We start from the raw sequence: 23,985 nt of genomic DNA, 5'->3' as shown, positions 1-23,985 counted from the left end.
CTGTCATTTATTTTAAATAGGGTACATTTTCATTCAGACATCAAACATTTTATACAGCATACAATAGAAACTGGCACAATGGTGACTGTGAAGGTGCAGCCTGTGAGTAAAAAAAAAACCAAATGTAAATGCTGCCGTTTATGATCTCATCAGATTTGCACATTTATTTTATGTTATTTTAAATTATGATTATCATATGTGTAAAAGCTCAAGGAGTATTAAAAAGCTCTACACAAACACTTAAATCAGAAACTATGAAATACCTATCAATTATTTAACCAAAAAAAATAATTTAACTTGATTACTTTCTGAGTGTTCTTCCTGCACATGTGGGGGTATACTGTTCATTCCTCTATTCACCAAAATGTGTCAGAGTGAAGCCGAAGTTATACACGACAAGTAAACTACACTACAGTGTAGCATGGTCCAATCCTGACAAGAGCCCGTGAGAGAAATAACAGAAACTGACCATCTTTAGCCAGGCTACTGTTAGTCGTGTGTACTGGAAATGTGACAAATGGCTTAAGCAATGCGTCGAGGTGGTGACCCCTCGCACTGACCAGGACAAAGCCAACACAGCAAAAAAGCACATAATCCATCAGTCTTCATTAATTGATTCCAGCCTGTTGTCACTAAAGGGAAACTTGGACTTTGTGAGCTAATGTTAGTTATTAAAATATCTGGTATCCATCGAAAAAATGTACATTGTCATTGTTTTCGATTAAATGTAAAGTCATATTAAAACGAATCATGTGCTGTTCCTTTTCCTGAACATGTGACGATTGATTTCATGACTAAATAATGTTCATGCAATTACAGCTAATGACAATGCCAAATGCTTATGTAACAAATAACATTGTCACAATCTGTATCGACATCGTTCCGTCACCGAACCCAAAATGATGCTGTCACTCAACACAACATGGGCCTGCATGGTTTTACCACGTGATTGACGCTCATTCAGAAGTCTGAACAACAGATACACAACATGTTATAAGAGCACTTAACAGATGACCAATCAGAAAGCAGCAGCCATGTTAAGAGGCAGGGGCTCTGAAATCAACACAGATTTTTTGGGGGAGACAAAGAATTCAAAGAATTTTATTCTACTAATTACTACAGCTGCAAAATGAGGTGTTGGGCAGCGCAATAATGTAATGTGCACCGGAAATAACTGAACATTATTCATTTGCAGGCTCCTTCTCCTTGCTCACTCCTTGCTTCCCTATTTTCCTGACCTTGATTCCTTCTGTGCTTCTATCCTTGTAGTCACACTTTCCCTGAAAGATTAAGTTGCTACCTCGCTCAACCATTGTGGCAAAGCTATAAAGCACATGGAGCTATAATGTCACCAGAGAATGCAGGGGTGAATGGAACCAGTAAGACACTAGGAGCCACTTCCTAATTCATCAAAACTGAAATATAAGATAAGCATTTGGACAAATGGTAACATCACATTTTAAGAAAATCAAATGTACGTTATAATGGAAATAAACTTGAATCTTTTACACCTTTTCATTTATTTTTTTGCACCAAATCAAAGAGACAGTATCAACAGAAGTATTGAAATATCTGTTTCAATTAGCAGTACCAGTATCAATATTGATAACATCCTAACAATATCATCCCTACTGGTGTCCTCAGGTGTAGGAGGTGGTTGTTATCTAACCCTTTGTCTTATGTTTATTGATTTATGTTACACGTGTAGACAAGCAGAGATAAATAGGGCCGAGCATGTTATCCATCTTTCTGTAGACATGTATTCAAATGGAAGAAGGTGCCACTGGGAGGCTGAAAAGTTATTCCTGTCTTTCATTGTTTATTTCAGCATCAGATCTCATGACCTCCTCCACTGCTGCCAGACAAAAACACAAATGGAAACAGGATGCACCACAGTCACTGGGTTTTAAATTCTCAAGCAATATTTGTAATGTTATGGTTTTTGCATGTGCAGAATAAAAAAAAACAGCTAGTTTACTCACAGCTCGACAGAGCTGGAACTTTACTTTGACTTCCAGGTTCTTTTGGATTAAACACATGACCAGATTAAGATAGAGTTGTTTCCATCCAACAGCTCATTTAAGGTTATTGGCATTGGAGCAGATGCAGCAAATTAGTGGTTTTTTTCCCTAAGTCTCTGTTTGCTCAGAGTCAACACTGAAAGACAGAAATTCCTGCTCTGAATGTTCATGGCTGTTGTTTCTCATTAGTAGTAGTACAGCTGTACAGTAGTAGTACAACTGCTCTCTGATTACAGTGTAGATGAGCAGTCCACTGTTGGTTTGGATACATATTGGTAGGAAGCTCAACTGCACGTCTGAAAGGAGATTGCATTCATCAAAGTGTAGCCTAACACACTTGTGTCTGTCTCTCACTGCTTTTCAGGGAAGTTTATACTGTTTATACTTATAACTGTGATAATAACTTCTCTACGGTGATCACTTTACCATGGCAGTTCAAACATCCCTTCTTTTATACAACAGCAAATCACAGGGACAGAGCTTTCAACTCTCTCTTCTCTATCATACGTCACCGTGTCAGACAAAACAACCACAATCATAACCCGGGCTGCAACACACCCTGTATGTCAGGGAAGCTCATGGACCACAGGCCTTTCACCTCACCGCCATGCCACATCATAAATGTGGGTCAGATCACAGGCACATGCTAACTCCACAAATCCTCGATGAGATCAGACTTCTTTCAATACCCACCAATCCAGAGCGGCTCAACTGAGGCACAGACTCTGCACATTCAAGCCTGAATCCCAGATAAACACATCAACCTCTGAATCAGCAATGATCCAGGCAAATCCTCATCATTAGAGAACACAATGCAGGAGAGCACACGGCAAGGATCCCATGACATTTATCTGCAGTGAACACACCTCAAATTTCACTCCTACTGGGTCAACTGCTAAATCCAAGCCGCAGAGCCGCAGATCAGACATCAGCTTTTATAACCGAGCAAATAGCAGGGCTCACAAAAATTCAGGGGTGCACATTGTAAATGGACTTGCAAAGCAAATATTCACATTACCTTTTCATTTTTACTGTATTACTGATAAATACTTTGATAATAAATGGAGAAATGTACAATGTACCGTTTTAAATTTACAGTGTCAAATTTTATTGCGCATCTTTGAAAAAGCAACATAAAGATAAAAGTGTAGTTTTACTATTGATCCATAAGATGCCGGTACTCTGTTTAGATTATCTATCCAATTTATTATTATGGTCCAAAAATAATCATTTCTGAGGGAGCACTGCGTGATATTCATCCTTTCTCACGGGAGTCTAGTGTTTGTTTATAGTGTCGAGGGTTTTCATTTTTTAATTGTTAAACAAGAACAATATCTACTCGGCAGATGATCTGCTGTGGTGTCTCCTTAAGGGAGTAGCCAAAAGAAGAAAGAGAAGAAGAACAATATCTATTAAAAGTTGAGTTATATTCACTGACTTCTTGTGGAGGACAGCATAATATCAAATGAAATGGATTGTGTGCTTGAAGTTTAGAATTGTTGGAAATAATTGTTTTTACAGTACATATGTAGTTTTTGAATTATTGTGATAAATCCCTTTGTCCAGCAGTCCGTCACCCATCAGCTCCATGGAAAAAAATGGCAAATTTACTGGTTGCACATGCACGAGCAAATGTAAAATTGACTTACACTTTCTCAAATTTTGGTCTCACATGTGGTTATGTTTTCATTACCTGCAGCCATGTGCATCAACACGGCAGAAGTGAGAGCGAGTCAAAAGAGAAAATGATGACACAAAATCCAAAACCTCGACACCGTTCCCAGAGAAGACGGAGAGGAAGACACCTGTAGCAGTGCCATCCCCTGGAGAACACACAATCCAAGACCAGAGTACATGCTGGTGGTCCTCTCTTTAAAGCTAAAATGATATCTGCACCACACTAGCAGTCCATAGTGATATGATGCAATTAAGCACGGTCGAAAATAACATATTTAAGCAGCTGATAAAAGAAATTGACCCTCATTACCAACTCCATGGCCGTAAATATTTCTCTCAGACAGTTCTTCTCCTGCTATAATTGAAGAACTGCTGCGTCAAAAAAAAAAGACAATGTATTACCCAGTTAATTCATTTCTAAATTCATTTGCAGAGGGTGTGCATTTTGACATGAAAGAATTAATTAATCGGTCACCTTGAATGCCCTCTTAGCCAATCAGAAAAATAAAGACATTGATTCAATTCTTTTTCTGCAATGTGAGCAAGCTACGTCGACCTCCTGAGCAAACAATTACGGCATAAAAGCGTCCAAAAAGCAGCATGTGGAAGTATTTTGAGTTCTACACTCTAGTTGACAAAGTAAAGAACACATCTGAGATGCCCGAAATTAAAAATTCGATTTGAAACTGCGCACACACACACACACACACACACACACACACACACACACAGTTGATACAGGAACTGAATTTTCTTTTTGTTTATTTGGAAGCTTATGCCACAAATTAGACTGTGGCGGTCTACTAAAACTGATATTATTATTTATGGGACACAACGGGGTTGTAGGAGGTATGTATAAATAGTTGGTGTGTTACATAAAGGTGAATATACTCTGTGAATAACCTTTGCTGAGAAACAGCCAGGAATATGCAAACATGCTCAAGAAAACTAAATACTATAAATAATAAATAAATATATTAGCCACTTAAAAAAGGATCACCTCATAAAATCTAGGTGGAAAAGATTGAACTGAAGTTTGTGCCACTTTATAAATCTCTTACTCCTTCAAACCAGTCCATTGACAAATACAGCAATTTAAGCTCAATCTGAATTTTCTTTTTAAAAAACAGCCAAAAATGAAAGAAAGATGACTAAAATTGTGTCATGCAGTAAAATCAAAAGTGAACATGCAAACTGTTTCTCACTAGCGTCAAGAGAAGTTATCCGCAAAAGCAGAAAATGCAACAGACAAACAGGAACAGAGGCATCATGTGCACACAGATAACATCAGATCAGTTGCCATATTGTCACAGCTGCAGATATCAATGGAGCTTCCTCCACTGCACAAGCAATCTCACCAATCTGAGCACAAGGCTCCCTTTCACAAACACAGTTTACTTAAGACGAGCAGCACCTCTGACGTCAACTGCGACAAAGCTTGTTGGAACAACAGTTGCACCAAATGCACATATATTCTCAGCAAGATCAGGGTCATTAGTTCACTGGGCCTTGTGTTTTGTTTGCTGTAATACTCCTGTGAATTTATTATGAACCCTATTCTTTATTCACTAAACACCTTTATTAGCATTTCAACAGGCCATTGATTTATTCACAAGAGCGAACAGCTAAAGCACAAGTATTCTGTCCTGGCTGAGTGTTAGACAGGTAGTGTTCGACAGGTAGTGTTAGACAGGTAGCGAACATCAACAATAAGACTCAGTTGAGTGTTTTCTTTACTGAAATCCTGGTTGTTTTCTTTTTTGTAAAACTTCAATACAGTATAAAATAAGCAATATGTTACAGTCAAATATGTGCAACATCAACATAAGCACAATAAACACAGCATATTCACAATATTCTTCACTCAAAGAACATAAGCAAATGAGCTAAATAAAACAGGCTGTAAATCATAAATAAGGCTTAACAGTCTGTGCTAACTCTATATATAATTAGCCCAGCTAAACCCATGCTAGCGGTTAGCGTTAGCCTGACCCTAACTGAAAATAAAGCTTCCAACAACAGTCGTAGAACATCTACACGTGTTTTTAACAACTTAAACAACTATGAGTGACCATACTCACTGATGGATCTACTCAAGGATAGACACATAACTCTGGTGGTCTGCATGTGCATGATCTCCTTAAAGACACAATGATTCAAATCACCACCAGATGTCACTGCATAACATTCACAACTGACACTGACACTGAGTCAGAACAACAAGTATCCGAACTTAACGTTTCAGCAAAGACGGCACATGGAGGGCCAAACCAGGGGTTAGCATCACAGCGACTCATATTCTCTGGTTCTGTATCATGTCCACAATCACACTCTGCTGTCAAAGTCAGATTTGCAATGAAACAAAGAGTCTGCAGTCAGTCGTCCACTGAATCTCACACCAAAGGATCACATGTTCACCCACAGTTCCGCTGCAGTGTGTCCACTGTCCCTTTGTCTTTTCTTTCTGCGCAGAGACACCAGCTGTGTTGGGGTGTTCCCAATCAGCCAGTAAGCAAAGAGAGTAGCATGTGCTATAAGACGTGGCACTTGTGCTTGTGACAGGGAATCAGACTGCACGGACAGATAGGATAGAAAATGGTCTGCTCTTTGAAGGAGCTCTCAAACATCTGCAGAAATGAATGAGAACATCAGTGCAACATACACTTTGGTGTTCTACCTGCTGTGTATTTCTCTATCTTGTTCTCAGTCTGTAGCACTGATCATATATATATATTCATATAGGGTCAAAACTAACCATTTGTGTCACTATTGATCAATTTGATGGTTATTTTCTATATTCATTGATTTGTTGTGTGTTCCATAATATGTGAGAAAATTGCAAAAAAATGTTTCCCAAACCTTTAAATTTAAAACAGCGGAGAATACTGGAAATGCTGGAAACTGGAAATAGAAATTAAACATAATCCACATTAAAGAAGCGAAGGTCAGAGACCGTGTTCTTAAAAAAACAAATCGCCAACATTCATATGCAACAATCTCAGTGTAAAAAAAACCCTGCTGTAATTTCTTATATTTGCAGGTACATGCAGATTTGAAATGAAATGTTGACGTGATGACGGTGATTAGCAGTGAAATGGTGATTCGATGATCACCCTCGTGAGCGCCTGTTAGTGATTATAAAATGGCTTATTTTGTTTTGTTTTATTCATTTAATTTGCATTTAGCTGAATGTAATTGAATCACTCATTGCTAATGAAGGGACAGGATGTTATAAGCATCTTGCTTCATCCTGCTTCCTCTCAAACAAATAATTCAAGTGTCGACGAATCTTCAAACATGAAGCTCGCCACAAACTCTGTTACTATTTTCATCCCAAAGGATTTAGATTTGTTTCTTTCATTGGTTTCGAGTGAAATACGTTGCTCCATTTTGTTTTAATAAATACCCCCGTGGTCCTTTGGCAACACTCCCACTGACACACTGTGTTACACGGATCTGTTCTAGCCTAGCGGTTAGCTTAGCCAGTGTCAGTCTTCTAGTGTGCATTTAATGTGCAAGTATCCAGTCAGTGTCAGCCAGTCAGCATGCAGTAATTGCACCCAATGTTCATTTGTTCATTTTATTTTTCAAATTGTTATTTATATTGATGAATAATTAATCACTTTTAGCACATTTCCATTATACAGTTCTATCACTACTAAGATCGCCTCGACTCATTTATTTATTTTTTTGCTTTTCCATTAGGGATAGTACCTGGTACCTGCTCTGGCGAGGTTCTAAGCCAGCTGAGGGGATAATAAAATGTGACGTCGATAGATGAAAGAGTCTTGAGCGGGAAGTCTGACACAAGAATCAAACTGAACAATGGCGAACTGTAGATCAGTTAGAAAGACTGATAACTTCAGTACTTGCAGACTAAGAAGTCTGCAAGTACCCGTCACCAGTTGTGTGTTTGTGCCACATATAGACATCATAGCAGTTTGGTGCAGCCATGCTATGATGACCCCTCCCCATTGAGGAGGTACTCTGGAGTAAAGGAAAAAGATGCATCCGATACCAAACCGAGTAGACTAGTGCTAGAACTGTATATAATGGGAAAGAGCTGTTTGAGAGTGAGCACTATAATATAATAATATAATAATATTTGAAAGCTAAACCTTTCAAATATTACATGGAGCCCAGCTGTAATAACCACATGCATGTGTTAAAAGACATGCAGATTCTGAAATAAAGTGAAATGGACTGATTATTAATCTGCACAGAATTTTTATGAAAACAATAATATATATGTGGGATTTTATATTTTATATGGGAATTATTGATCCTGGTTTCATGTGTTTTACCCGTTGACGTGAGCCGTGATGTAAGGTTTGGGTGGACCTCAGATTTTTGGCTGGTTTAGGCTAACAGCGCTCCCTGTAAGTCTCATGTGGGTTAAGTCAAACACAACTGTTAAGGTGACTGACATAAACGCCTTGCAGCCACTGTTACACAATCACACTGAAGGAGGAGATACTGGAGAGGAAAGACGGAGGGAGTAAATAAAGGACTCTTGACACACCACAACAGGGTTGATCTATGGAGCTGCTCTGTGTGTGGGTGTGTTTCTGCACATCCAGACCAAAACAGAAGCACCGTTTTCAAACTGATCAGTTTTCAGGTCTATAAAATGACCAAAAGTCTGGAACGGTGCGTTTTGTTATGTCACACTGGATATTAGCACGTTCGAGCTCACGCTATGTTATCATCCCTACTGATTGGGGCCAGAGCCGATAAAAACATGTGTCAAGTGCAGAGTCTTTGGACCTGAGGGTGAATATGGATTCCCGGACAAAAGTCAGATGTTAGTGGGGTCATTACCACTGGAAAAACAGGATTTATTGGACTCAACACGTAAAAAAAACTTCATCTCAGTTGAAACCAGTAAGTTATTTATGCTCATTGTACTAATAAGATACATTTAGGGAGGTCATCATAATTGTAATCAGTCATTATTTAATGATCAGTAAATAAGTAACCACCAGCCCCTGTAATAAAGGTGATATGTGATAGAATGGACTCAGGTGAACTGAGTGAAAAGCTACAGGAAGCAAATAACCTCCCTCTGCAGTGGAGGGAAAGATGAGCTGCAGGCCTGCACACTTCAAAGCCTTGTGGGTAATGAGGGGGAGGGGCCACCAGGCCCAGAGGCATTCTGTTGCATTGAACTTGACTCCTGAGGTCATCACACACACACACACACACACACACACACACACACGAGAAAGAGAGTGAGAGGGATCTGTGAGAAATGTGTTTGATTTCTTCCTGGAAATAAACTAAGACTTAACCCACAAACATTCTAACTACTGTTAGTGCAACTAAAACTAGGGACAACAAGATAAGCTTTTTTTTGTGTCCAATAACGACATCACAAACATCTACTGATACCGATCAATCCGATAAGCTTTTTTTAGGACATTTAAAAATATGCAGCTATTAACAACACATTAGTGCTAAAGCCATTTAAAAGACACATTTCTCCAACTGTCTGTAATATATTATTCTCTCACTGGGAAGAGAAAAGCGGGCTGACATGACCCTTTATGACCTTCTATTTACATTTACACAGTTAACAGGATTTTTGGATACTATAAAATATTTTGTTTCTATCTTTTCAATTTCCAATCCAGTGATTTTGACCAGTATTGGACAGATACGGAGTATCATCTCATCTCTGACTGAAACCAGATTTTTTAAATATGTGTAACAATGTTAGCCCCACTGAAATTGTACTTAATCAAATTTAAAGTTGGACTAACACCCAGATAACGCAGTTGGGAGTTGAATTACTGTTGCATATAATGTATACATTTAACTGGACTTAAAACTGGCCTAGGTGATGGTAGACGGCATTCAACGTGGTACCAATTAGCCACCAGCTAGCGTTGTTTAAGTCTGTGACACGATGGGTCCACCACAAAACACCTAGTACAACATTCAATAAATACACCACACAGTAGTGCACTGGGACAAGTACTGTCCTGCAGAGCCCAATTAACTGGTGACACAATCACAGCTACAACCATAACTTAACATAACTGTACATGGAAACGTACCATTTCCACTGTGTTTCCACTGAGAGAAACAGTCCAGTATGCTACATGTTGTTTTTTGCGTGTCACACCTGTACAACATCACGCTATGTGGTCATCAGGCACAGTCCATACCCCGCCTACCAAGTAAAGGTAATGTTCTCAGTCATAACACAAGCCTGACCCAGGGCTTTATCATTCCAAACCGTGCTGTGCTGCACCAAACCAAACCGTACATTGATTAGTTTGTAGAAAACTGTTCATTTCATTATGGGGAATTACTGTGTTTTTTATCAGGCAAAATCAAGTCTTGATAATAATGTTACACATCAGGACGGCATGATCATAGTTTTCAGATCATCATTTTACTCTTCCATGAAAAGATTCAAAGCGAATGCCATTGATGATCTGTCTCAGGAGAAGGACACTGAGATCCAAGAGGTATTTTTATTCCATCATCTGCAGAGAAAAATCTACTTCAAAGCAAATGTTATGTACTTAACAGAGCTGATACGAACAATTCAAAGCTTAATCTGCCCTGGAATACAGTATTCAAATCATTATTTAAATGTTTCTTTTAGTTGTTATTATCTATGCCGAAGAATCGCAGTAGCACATGAATTACAATTTTGTCAACAGATAGTCGAGGACGTCTTCTTTGATGTTTCTTCTCATGTAATATTACCAGCACTGGGACAGTGACGTGACTCAGACACTGAAACAACACCAGCAGAATGGAGTCTGGAATAAAGGCTGAATATCTGACCTGAGCTTGTCAAGCTAGGTCAGGTTCAGTAACAATGACAGGGCTATGTTGCTATAATAAACATGATAGCCACATCCTGTTAGCCACATCCTGTTCACTCATATGACATTTATTTGCATGACAAAGCCTGAACACAACACTTCAGCTATTTGTTGTATTTTGATCAATGCAATCTCAGGTTATATTAGCCTGGCTAATACGCCAATCACAGAAAGAACACATCCAACAATACTATTGATGTGATGTGTTTTCCATGCAGTACAGTAAAGATACAATTATATCATCTTTTCAGCACAAGGTGAGGAGTAATATAGCTCTTAAATGTCAGACTTGGCACAGGTAGCCAATCAAATTAAGCAACAGGTGGACATTACCAACAAAAACCTCTGCTTTTAATGGGGTTTCCCTTCTTTCCAAGCAAAAAATAAAGCACAAGCAGGACCTTGACGTCAAATTACATTTGATCACTGCCTGTGCACACAGCCCAGTTTTACAGGCAAAAATGCCCCTCACACATTATTTATCCCTAGCATTTTGAAAGCCACTGCACCTATTGCCAGTCAACGGCCCCCAGCGATAGAAATCATGACTATGTCAAACTCAGATCTGGTTTAAACACAAAGACCAAAGTGTCTACTGGTTTCAGGGCGGGTTTGGTTAGTTAGTAATTGAACCTCAGTCAGGTTTGGACAACACAAATGAAATCTCATCATCAATGTACGATATTTGTGACCAATGAGGATCAGGTCGGTCAACAACATTCTGTTTCCCCTTACGTCAGTGTGACGTTCATTGTGTCATGTGACCAGGGGTCTTCTGCATAGAATCTGAAACAGCTCCAGTTTGAGTCCACACAAACCAACCGCACATGCTCCCTGTAGCACATGTCGCTAGCTCAGTCTTCTGCATCAGCTGAATTTTGTTTGCAAAATTTCTCTCCCACATTTCATGACACAGACCATTCTCTCTCAGTAAAAGCTAGACATCGGCTGAACCAGAACAATTTGAAACATTATACTTTAAGTATCTGTGTGGCTGCACTAGTCTGCAGAACATAACAAATCTGCTCACTTATACAACGGTCTGACTCTACCAGACCAAAATACATGACCAAAAGCACAAACAGAAAAACTAGTAGACAAAAAGCAGCACTAACCACTGCACCGGCTCCATTTAAATAACATGTTTGCCACAATAATGGCTCAGTTATCCACTTATGGTAATAACAAAAACTGGAGCCCACTATCTCTAGCAATTTAACAAATTACTTCAAATGTGACAAAATGCAAAATTAGATTAGATTTTTGATTGAACACCAATTTGATTTTGGTTATTTCAGTTACCACACTTGATTTACTCAAATATGAAAGTGATCTAATGCTGCCATTAACATGATGGACTACTGTAAAAATATAATGTGAACACAAATGGCGCTTTTCTACTACATGGTACTGGCACGGCATGACTTTTTTTGAACCCTTTTATTTTTGCTTTTTTTGGTACCTGCTCTGGTGAGGTACAAGCGAGCTGAGCTGATACTACAGTATGTATGACATTGTTAACACTGCCAGCCACAGATTGGCTGTCACAGGAAGAGGCATGAGCAAGATGTCCGACACAAGAATCAAACCAAACAATGTCGCACTGTAGATCAATTAAAAAGCCTTAACAATCCTGAAAACGTGTGTTAACCTCCAACATTTAGCAAAGACATGTCTAAAATCTCAACATTAACAGAGGAGTCTGGTGTGTTTAGCGACAGCACTGCTGCATCACAACCCCTGACGCTGTATTTCAGTTTGGTGACTGTGTCAGACGGAGTCTGTGCTCCGGTCATTCAGGAAGAAGTGAACAAATCCTTTTAATTAGCTGAGTCTAATGATTCAGTACATCAGAAATAACTGCTTTGCAAGTCACATGTCACTAGTTTGTGTGTATCCTGTATAAAACAAAGTCACGGCAGTTTCATGCAGCCATGCTGTGATGACTCTGCCCACGTTGAGGAGGTACTATATTGTAATGGAAAACCAACTAAACTGTATAGAGTTAAGCCATGCTGTACCATGTAGTGGAAAAGCGCCATAAGAAGCGACTCCCACGCAACTTATTAACGTTCTTATTATTCAACACTAGCATTAGTGCAGGAGGCGTGGTACATCAACAACCACCCACAAATATAGATATGAACCCTATCAGCATCTTAATTTAAAAGGATTTCCAGCTAATAAATAAGACTCACATGAACCTAAGTTTATGTCTGAAGAATCATCAGGCAGTGAAAAACCTCGGGAAAAGAAAGTCTTTTGTTAAAGATGGGAATATGATAACAAAAGAAAATTGCCTCAGAGCTCAAAGTAACACTTAAAATGTTCACCTTGTTCAAACGTAATGAACTCATATTGTTATAATGAAGGGCATAATTACTGTTGTAGCTTGGGTGAATGGGGCAGGTTGTGATTTAACTCTGATCATTTCTCAGGTTGTACCTTGTGGTTGTTATTGTTCATGGTGTCTCTGTGAGTCGGGAGAATCTTCAACCACACCTTCCCCTCAGACTGCACCATCACAATATACAGTATTATATTACACTACGGGGACTGGGTCCACAGCCAGAGGCAACTTTCACACCAGCACTGCAAACCTGAACCTTTCTAAACACCAGTGTGTAAGAAGGTAGCACTGCACTCACATGTATGTGTCACACCAGGCTCTAAAGGGCAACTTTGAAAAGTTAGCAGAGGAGCATCTATCATGGCCGACTTCATAGCACGAGCAGCTATTATTACTAACGTGATGGTGTTGTGGTGTCACCAGCAAATAAGCGAACGGCCTTGGACAGAGTTCTGTTTGAGCTTAAATGCATAAACCTGCTTAAATTGGCAAACACCTGTGCTAGAATATTTGCATAACTATTATTTGGTTGGTGCTCGCACTACCATTTGAAGAATTGGAAAGACACTCAAGCCTGCCTCAAGCCAAGGGAAGTAATGGACTCAGAATGCAGTTTAGCACCACGTGAAACGGCCTCATTCAGTAAATAAGCAGCTTCAATCATAACGTAAAAATCAGTCTTTTATGTATCATCTCTATGACTTCCACTAAAGCCAATCTCTGTCTGGAGATTGCAAAGTGAGCGAGTCGGTGCATTGGTGATGTCTCCGAGGTGCCACCTCTTCACAAAATTTAACATATTTCCAGTAGGAATGTCACACTGTAAAACTGTATCCATCTAGTAATAAATTCATACCAAATGACCAATTATAGTGGACTTTAAAAAAAAAAGTGGGCAAACTCCTGGTGAGAAACTGCTGCTACTTGAACTTAATGTGTCATCACGTATACATGCATGCAATTGTAGACTGAAATTGAGAGTAATATTTCCTGGACCTTCTCCTGCCAGGTCCCAAGTCGATTTTATGGATAACATCCGAGTGAGCCCATGTGTATTTTGCAGTAAATGAGTGTTCTGCCACCTGCAAGATCGACCCAAGTTAAATCCCTGACCTGAATATTCCGGACATTCTCCTGCTGCTGCGAGAGGATACCGGCAAACCATGTCCAGAGCAGCCCCAAGCTTTGCTGTATTTTTAAGTGTGTCCACTGTTTCCCATTAATTGACCAACGTTCGGTGGCCCTTCATCATCAGTTATTTCCAACTATAATTCATCATAATTTAAATAATAACATAACCTATCTTTAAGATGTGCAGCATCGTGTCGTTTCCTTTCTTGCATTCTTTGCCTGTGAGACAAAAATAAATTCTCCCAACAGTGCCGTTGCAGTGAGAGGAAGTGCAAAATGAGCTTAACACACCACTCCACGTTGACACAACATCAATAGCAAATGGACATTTCATATGTCTTTATTACAGTATGGCTGGTTGTCAGTCAGGGAGCATCGTGGGAAACATGTACTGTCCACACTGCTCTGGGTGTGTCCCACAATTTGCAGGGAAAACTAAGTTTGCTGACTTGTAAAGCACAACAGCAGCACCATGAAACATAAACTGTGCACTTATGGAATTTCAGCGCCGCCGCCAGCAGCTCTTCAAAGACAGGAATTTAATATTCGCTTGCAGAGGAAGCTGAGACGGCAATAAAATCCAATGCAGCCGATTACACTGTGAATAAAGAGCTACCATTCACTGAACTGTTTGGAAAAGAAAGAGCTTATGGTTGACACAATGTGTACTTTACGTAGAGGACAGGATTTTTTATTTATTATAAAGAATGACGTTCATTCATTTTCTGCATGTGTACAAGATCTGAGGCTGTTCCATATCTGTGCATCTCTCCATTGCATGTCAGGCCATTACCTAACTAAGGAAGACATTTTCACTCACTGCATTTCTTTGTCTATTTTGTCTTCCTCCATTTCAATTCACATCCCTGTGATGTGCTCTAGTTACATAACTGTACTACTCCACCACTCTGCCTCTGTGATTTAATAAGGCCAACTAATCAATGTGTCTTATGTAGATAACATGACTCAGCTGCCTGCTCTGCAACTAACCATGTTCTAGTGTTGCGTGTGCTTTTTTGTTTGCTCTGGAAAAGCAAGAACAAATGAGGAAAATCCAGTATATACTGGATGTACAGCAGTGTTTACATTATGTTGTACTATATACACTCAGTCCTCTGGTCAATCTCAGCCTCCTCCTCTGCTGAAATTGCTATGTGAAGCTTTTAAGAAACAAGTAACTATAAAGAGAATTTTGTCACTGCACTGTGTTCAGGTTCATGACGTTCATTAATGGAAACCTTGCTTTGCAGTTCAGTCGGGAAGTGTGAGGATGGTCACCACCAAGCTCTCTGCTTTACTCTAATCGCATTTCCATGGATCAGAGTAGGAAACTAAAACATACACCGCCATTCAAAGCACATTTCTTCAGTTAATCTGAAAAAACTGTTGGGATTTCATTTCACAGCACAGAGTGACAAGAGCATAATGACAGCAAAAGTAAACAACCACTTCTCTGACACCGTCAACATGAAACTAAAGTGATGCTTTAAATGTTATTCTGTGGGCTCTGAAAAGCTCAAATCTTTCAGTTGAATGGAACTTTGGATACATGGCTGCATCTCTTTTGCACAACATAAGAGAGTAAAACAGAACAGTATTTTTAAGTCACATTTAACGTCAGACAACAACACATTAGAAAGTGATGCATCTGAAGGGGAAATGTAAGACACAGCAGATAAAAAGCACCATGGCAACAAGTGACAATGTTTTAATGGTAATATTTTTGCTCAGCAATGAATTAACAATTTTAGATTTAGATGTTTAAAAGGTGGCACATTATCGTCTAGACTTCAAATATTAAGTAACTGCTTATCAGCGCTGGAACGCATAAAAACCTACTGCTGCGGTTACTCAGCCAGTGGAACAAAAAGCATTGAACGACACTAAGAACAGCCATGCCTGACAATAGCAAATCATTTTACACTTTCTTATTTCCAAATGAACTGAACATCTAAATTCTATATGATTAACAGCCAATCACATGTTACAAGACAGAAGGATCACATGATGGTAGACGTTTTGCCGATATGCCCAACTGCAGAGGTAATTTAATCTCTTGTGTACATACATTAACACAAACATTTGCATACTCATGTCACAGCAGGTATAAAGGTTCTTCCTTTGTTAATTCAACTGTTGTATTTTATTAGACGAGGGGGGAAAAAGGAAATCCACCCAGAAAATCTGGATCAGAGATTAAACTGAGATTTTGGTGTAAAATAAACAGTTCAATGTTTACGGTTATTTTATTCCTACCTGCAGAGTAGAATCCTGATTAGAGCTTAAAAGGTAACCATTTGTGACACAAACAACCATCTCAGAGCAGTTAACTAATATGCAACTAGCTAAAGTCAGGGCTTGTGATTACAGCGGCACAAAAGAAAAAAGCAAGAGAGGAAACATCCAGGGAACGGTTTTCCCTCCGGACTCGGTGAATTACATTTCAGTAGTAAAGCAGCATCTGGAATACAGTAAACGCTGGTCTGCTTCTGTTACAGGCTAGTGTTCCACTATATTCTACAATCCAAATGATCAGGCCATTCTCCTTCATCATTTTTAAGAGCTAATAAAAACAAATCTAACCAGTTGTGACTAGAGATGAACAGATTCATCAGCAGTAAATTGGCTGATATACAGACTATTGACCATCGGTATCTTTATGGTTATTTTAGCTCTTTTTTTTGTACTTTATTAATCTCTGCATTTAATCCGTCCTTTTCTGGGAACCTTCCTAGAATTAGGAGCAGTGGGCAATGAGCGATGTGAGTGATCAATGGGGGTTGTGTACCCTGCTCAGAGGCACTACAGGCCCTTGACCCGTCGGGATTCAAACTGGTCACAAGCCAAGTTCCCTTTCCACATCTGTATTTATCAATATAGATGCTGATGTTTATCTGAGGCTAAAATAATTCTAAAAAAACAATGTCTGTCTGTAACTAAAGGTAATGTTTGGTCAATGTGATCCTGTGAAAGACTACAATGTATTTTTCCTTTGTGCCCGTGGCTTGAATTTGGGATTATGATGTTACCACTGATTACACAGTGTAATGGTGATAGAAAAACTACTACAACCATATATGTATCATTATAATATTGTATTGGACACCGGGACTGATTTTTACAGAGGAAGTGCATTATTCAATGTCCAAAACAATAAATAAGAATGGTCACTTTGTATCTTACACCTTTGTTTGTGTGTTTATTGATGATGCAACACAACAACAGCCTTGAGGAAAAGCACCTACGTCCTAACTGGGGACACAAAAGTCGCCCGATCTTCTCCAAACATAAGTACGCAAATCTGCCAAGAATTTCTCAATAGCTGTGTCATTACTTACAGACACACACATGACGTGTGTCCATGTCCACGATACAAATGAAAACCCGTTTTCTGTGTTTGTCAGTCGTCCCCAAGCCAACATCGACATACAAGCACGAAACACTTCAGCATTCGTTGGCTCACAGTGTCTGTGAAAGGTTGTACTGTAACACACCACAAAGGCAGACCTGTGGGGAAGGAAATACCTGCACGGTAGTCAAAGATTCTATTCCCAAAAAGCTGATTAAATGGTCCCATCATATGATCCAACGGGGGAAAACATGATATCTAAGATATTTTGTCCTTGTTCAACCGGTCACAAACTGGGTGATAAAGCATTGTTTCCAATCAAGCGAGAGGGAGTTGAATAATGATGGAAACTAAAGCCAACAATTCCTGAGAAACTTAAATCAACCTACAGGCAGCAGATGTTGGGCTTCAGTGTTCAAGTTAAAAACGACTGTTATCTGGGAAAAGAACAAATGCTTTGAAAGTCCAGTGTAAGTCGAGCTCTACTACAAAACAGTGACTGACAGATCGCTCTCTCGCAACATCTATACAGAAAATCAATCATTTTAAGCTTGTGGGTACATGGAACCTGATGCTGTCTCTTCTGGAAAGTTTGTGTCACTAAGGATTATCCGAACAAAGGATGTGAAATTCCAAAGTCCCAAAATAACACTTTTGAACTTCATGGAAGAAGCAGCAGTGGATCCAAACCTCCACCTCCTGTCTGCAGTGGAGGAAACATCACAGACTTTCTCTATAGACTTTGGGTGCAGGAAGTGATTTCTTTAAAAAGCAACACTAATTTCATTTTCCAGTCATGAAAGGTCGTCCAACCACAAAATTCTTATGCAGGCACCTATATTTTTACTCCATACCTCAGACCTGAAATTTATCTGATCAAAATGCCTCCTTATCATTGATATAACCCACTTTAAATATGAGCTGCAGAGCCAACATGTGGGCAACAGGATACAACAATGTGTAGTTGCTTAAATTTAATGAATGTTTTAAGCAAATAATCAGCATGTGAGTTTTGGAACTACCAACGTATTCCTTCCCTGTTCTAATACTAAAGGCTTATCAGGGACTGGTACATCATGTCATTGAGTTGAGCTTCACAAGGTTGGCAAGTGGCCCTACTCTCTCTCTCTGTGTGTGTGTGTGTGTGTGTGTGTGTGTGGGGGGGGGGGGACCCCTCCCCCACACCACCAATGTCTTTGGAGCAACCAGCTGCAGCAGGAGCACTCTAGTAAAGCCTTGAATAAGACTGACACACATGTGATAAAAGTAATAAGACAGTAAAGAGTGCACTTTTAATATCACATCAGCAGCACAACACACACACACGTTCACTCACTAATTAAGACTGGTCCACAGACTGGTCACTGTAACTACAGGACAAAAATCATCTTTGTTTACATAATATTAGGTTTTTCCAATAATGTTGTTGTGAGCATATCACAAAACTACAAAAAAATGAATTAAAGTTGTAGTAGGAATTATAATTTAAAAGTGTCCTAAAGTAAATAAAAGTTAAATTGAATTAAATTCCACTGTGTTTATTAAACATAATTGAGTTTGGAATGACTGCGTTCACGTAACAATTGGTAAATGAGTAGTTTTAATTGAACGCTAACACTAGTGGCAGGATGGGCGCGATCACAAACACAAACCACGCACGCACGCGCCACTTCTATCCCGCGTTCAAACGCACGCACGCGTACGCAACCGCGCGCACCTACTCACGCGCCGACGGCTGCTGCTGCCCATCCCCCACACCCGCGGCAGAAAATATGAAAATAAAGGTGGTCAACGGCGCAATAACCCGCTCAAACCTCGTATTCATAGCCCCACGGTATCCCTCCACATGTACGTGCAATTTATAACGGCAATAATAAGGTAAAAAGACGATAAACACTCACCACAAGCTCCAAATCACACAAGGGGGGGGGGGGGGGTGCCTTCTCCTCTGTGCTCCTAATATGGAATCTCCTCCTCCACCACCACCGCTGTTTTCTAGCTCTGATTAAAGCTCGAAAACGCGTTATAACGGCCCTCAGACCCGGCCACCCGCTGCTGGGAGTCCCCAATGACCGCCGCGTGTCGGATTCGCGGGCATATGTGGCGATAAATCCCCTTAAAAACGAGCTGGATGGACAGTTGGGTCTGGATCGTGGGTTTGCTCGCTAGCAGAGAAAAGAGCCAAACGGTTCAGTAGCAGCCAACGGCTTCAGACTGAAACACAGCAGCAGACCCGCCAGGCGAAAATGAGCCCGGGCCCGAGCTTCTCTCTGCAGGAAGCACGCGCCGCTCACACAAACATCAAAATGGGTGTCGCAGTGTGGAGAAGAACGGAGAGCACCGAGGTTCAGGCAAACGCAACAAACACAACAGACACAACAAACACAACAAACACAACTTCGATATTACATATATTATATATCATTTCATATTTCATGCTCATTTGAGCCTTTTTAAAACCCTTTGTTTTGACCGAGTTAGAGCTTTTTTGTTGGTTTACAACTCGCTACAGGAAGTTAAAGCAAAATAGGAAGAATTTATTTATGCGGGAAACACACTTTAGCATTTGCATATAAAACATGCGTCTTTACTTCATTTTGGATAAAAACTCTGCGTCCAGACAAACATTTCCACACAAAAACAAGTATAGGTCAATCTTCTAAATTCTATCTATAATTCTAACATTTTAACAGCGTTTTGTTTGGAAACTGCTTTAAAACAGTTTTGCGTTTTCATGTAGACTTTGGGAAAGTGATGATGTCATAGTCCCACCTCTGTCCGCTTCAAAACCATCAGCACTGTAACTCCACCCTTACTGAAGCAGCTGGACCATTTGATCTATAGACTGTATGAGTGTTTTGGCTGATGCCGAATTATAAATCAAAAACCAACACCACAGGTATTTTTGGTCGGGCTCCCATTAGCCCATGGTGTCGTCTATAAACCCGATGAGCCCAGAGTCTTCTGATTTATCAGTGCAAGTTTAGGGAAACCCCAAAACCACAATGGCAATCATTAAAAATGACAACAACCACTTGTGTGATTTACAGTGAACGTAAAAAGTCTTTGCCTACATGAAGTGAGCTGTGACCAAATAATTGCTAAAACAGGAAAAAGAAAAAGAAAAGTTTTGGCCAAGTTATATTGAGCTGGATTGCAATTTAGTTTTGCCGTTCATCATCTGTCAGTCACAGCGTGTTAAACCAGCTCTGAACTCTGTGCCCTGTAAAATTTCATTCATACCATTTGTAATTGGAAAAGGAAGTTTAATTCGCTCCAATGAGATTGGATTCACACGACGGGAAAATCCTATAAAAATACAAACCGTCGTAGTAATGAAGTCATTCCAGTCTCTTCATTTAGACCAAAGTGCACATTTAAATGTAGTCATAAAGCAGTGTGACAACAGTGTTGACATGTCTACACAATAGTTTTGTCTTTTGTCACGATGGTCACCGCGTCAGATTATCAATCACAGTGGCACTGATTCATGCCGTGTCTTGTTCAGGGGACTTGCTCGGCGTCCAGTCGTGGGAGATGTCAGACGAGGCAGGAAAAAGGAATATAGTCTGTTCATCATTCCCAATGTTCATAATTAGGTGTGACACTGGAAATGTGTCGGTCACAACCAAGTCACTTAAAATCGCCCTGAATCTGTGTCGCTCCATCCCGTTAGAAGTCCGTGTGGATTGTACTCCAGCCGTCGGTTGGAGGAGGCAGGAGGCTTGTCTCGATGTCTGCACATGTAAACCATGAAATACAATAGGAAACTACTCATGCGTGGCTGTTTGCATTAACCCAAAGCATATGCTCATCAACACACACACACACACACACTGCAGCTCAGGCTCTGCTGAAAGACAGACAGACAGACAGACAGACAGACGGATGGAAAGCCCTGAGGTGGAGTATAGTGTGAGCTTAAGCGTGGCTGTAACAGGAAAGTGGAGGATGGGTAATGACTTTTATTCAGGGGGTGACATCAGTGAGTCACCCCGGCCGGCATTTTCACACGCCTGGGGAGGTTTGTACTACAAGACGGCCCTTAGAAATGTGATGGGGGCAATGATTTTTACATTGTTCTCAAATGAATTCCTTTAAGACGACAATGTTTTGAGGAGAAAGAAGTCAAGTTAAAGTCACGCTGCTGCCTTTGTGGGCCATGAATGAAGAGGAAGAACAGTGATATAGAAGTGAAAGACCTCAGGGTGCAGCACGCCACTGTCAGCGTAATGACTTTCCGGGGAAACCACAACACAGCATGTAGTATATGCATCAGCTCTGCTCTGTTCATGCTGCAGCAAACACAACACCACTGCTCCACGACTACTGTTTATCATGAAGAAATATGTCTTCAATAGTGTCGTAGCCTTGGACTTTGGAAGAGTCCAAAGAATGTCGTGCAGCAGAAAATAACATGAACTTACGAACTTTAGACAAAGAGCTGACAGCAAGGTTCTGAAATCATTTCTCTAAAGGCTCATTTATACAAAACACAGAGACAGGCGGAGCCTCGCGTCCGTACTTAACAGAGCAATACCACCAGAAATGGTGGGGACAGTAAGGGAAACGACAAAGAAGAGCCTGTACACGGAAAATTCTGAAAATGGAACGTTTCGAAGAGATAACGTGGACAAACATCCGGAGGAGGAAACAAGGAGGGTACTGGGGTGTCAGAGATGGAAGTGGTGATGAATCAAAGATCGCCAAGTCATAACAAAGCAACGGGAAATGTTGTGTGTCGACAACTACACATTTTACAAGTTGCCACGTTGATGCCTGTAATTTGGTATTTGGTAATGCCCTCCAGAGGAAGTATTGCATAAAGAGAAAATAGTTTACAGTGTCACAGCAGCAAAGACAGTAAAGACAATAAATAGTAAACATACATGTAGGTTAGTGACAGAGATAAAATGGAGTATAAATGGTCTTAAATAAGCTCACATTCAGTTTGTGCTCATGCATAAATCAAAGTGAGCTCAGTTAAGAAGCAAACAGTAGTGATGTCATTTGAAAAGTATTCCCTATATCAACTGTTTAACAGGGATGAGATCATGTGCTGAGCTTTGCCTCACAAGGTGAGAATGTTTTCATGGCTTTGTACATGAAAACCATGTCTGTATTAGACCGAGGAACATTTGTAATGATCAGGTTTTTTAAAGGGTTAGTGGAATAAAAATGGTCCAGTGTTTACAACTCAGGTGGGATCTGTCAACAGTTAACACAGAGCAAGTCCTCTCCCTTCATTTGTGTTTAGTATAAAGAATTATATATGAATGAATGAATGAATTGGCCTTTTTAATGGTTTTACTACTGGCATTAACATGTGATCTAAAAACACATTCCAGGTCAAATGTCATCATCCAGATAATGTTTCTGAAATCACATGTAGATTCCACGTGTTAATGGAGCTCTCAACAAAACAGACACAATTGCATTGTACGTACAATAAGTATTCATGATATACTGAAGTTTGTTAAGTCTTTAAAACTGTGAAACAAATAATACTTCAAATGCATCTTCCCACAATTAAACTTTGCATATGCACATTTATCCAAGTATATTCTGTACGTGTGCAGTACCTGAAATGAGAAAAAGTCATTCAATGAACACAAGCTGTGTGTAACTGCGTGTTATTAAAGTAAACGCTGGCGTATATTGCATTTACAGGAGTATAGTGCCTACATTTGCCCACACAGCTGTAACACACAGCTGTAACACACAGCTGTAACACACAGCTGTAACACACAGCTATAACACACAGCTGTAACACACAGCTGTAACACACATCTATAACACACAGCTGTAACACACATCTGTAACACACATCTATAACACACAGCTGTAACACACAGCTGTAACACACATCTGTAACACACAGCTATAACACACAGCTGTAACACACAGCTGTAACACACAGCTATAACACACAGCTATAACACACAGCTGTAACACACAGCTGTAACACACAGCTATAACACACAGCTGTAACACACAGCTATAACACACAGCTGTAACACACAGCTGTAACACACAGCTGTAACACACAGCTATAACACACAGCTGTAACACACAGCTGTAACACAGCTATAACACACAGCTGTAACACACAGCTATAACACACAGCTGTAACACACAGCTATAACACACAGCTGTAACACACAGCTATAACACACAGCTGTAACACACAGCTGTAACACACAGCTATAACACACAGCTGTAACACACAGCTATAACACACAGCTGTAACACACAGCTATAACACACAGCTGTAACACACAGCTGTAACACACAGCTGTAACACACAGCTATAACACACAGCTATAACACACAGCTGTAACACACAGCTATAACACACAGCTGTAACACACAGCTATAACACACAGCTGTAACACACAGCTGTAACACACAGCTGTAACACACAGCTATAACACACAGCTGTAACACACAGCTGTAACACACAGCTATAACACACAGCTGTAACACACAGCTATAACACACAGCTATAACACACAGCTGTAACACACAGCTGTAACACACAGCTATAACACACAGCTGTAACACACAGCTATAACACACAGCTGTAACACACAGCTGTAACACACAGCTATAACA

General features: G+C 40.0%; 1 protein-coding gene across 1 annotated transcript in view; it reads right to left on the bottom strand.

Moving 5' to 3' along the window:
- Positions 1–19,605, bottom strand: part of tbl1xr1a (TBL1X/Y related 1a) — a 42,478-nt gene extending 22,873 nt beyond the window's left edge. The window contains exon 1 of the mRNA XM_058637491.1: positions 19,272–19,605. The gene's annotated coding sequence lies outside the window, so the exon portion shown is untranslated. The remainder of the gene's footprint in view (positions 1–19,271) is intronic.
- Positions 19,606–23,985: the final 4,380 nt, after the last annotated feature.

This window comes from Solea solea, chromosome 9 (assembly GCF_958295425.1).
Source record: "Solea solea chromosome 9, fSolSol10.1, whole genome shotgun sequence".
Taxonomy (NCBI): Eukaryota; Metazoa; Chordata; class Actinopteri; order Pleuronectiformes; family Soleidae; genus Solea; species Solea solea.
The sequence above is the reverse complement of the archived record's forward strand: the minus strand, read 5'-3'. Positions and strand labels throughout refer to the sequence as shown.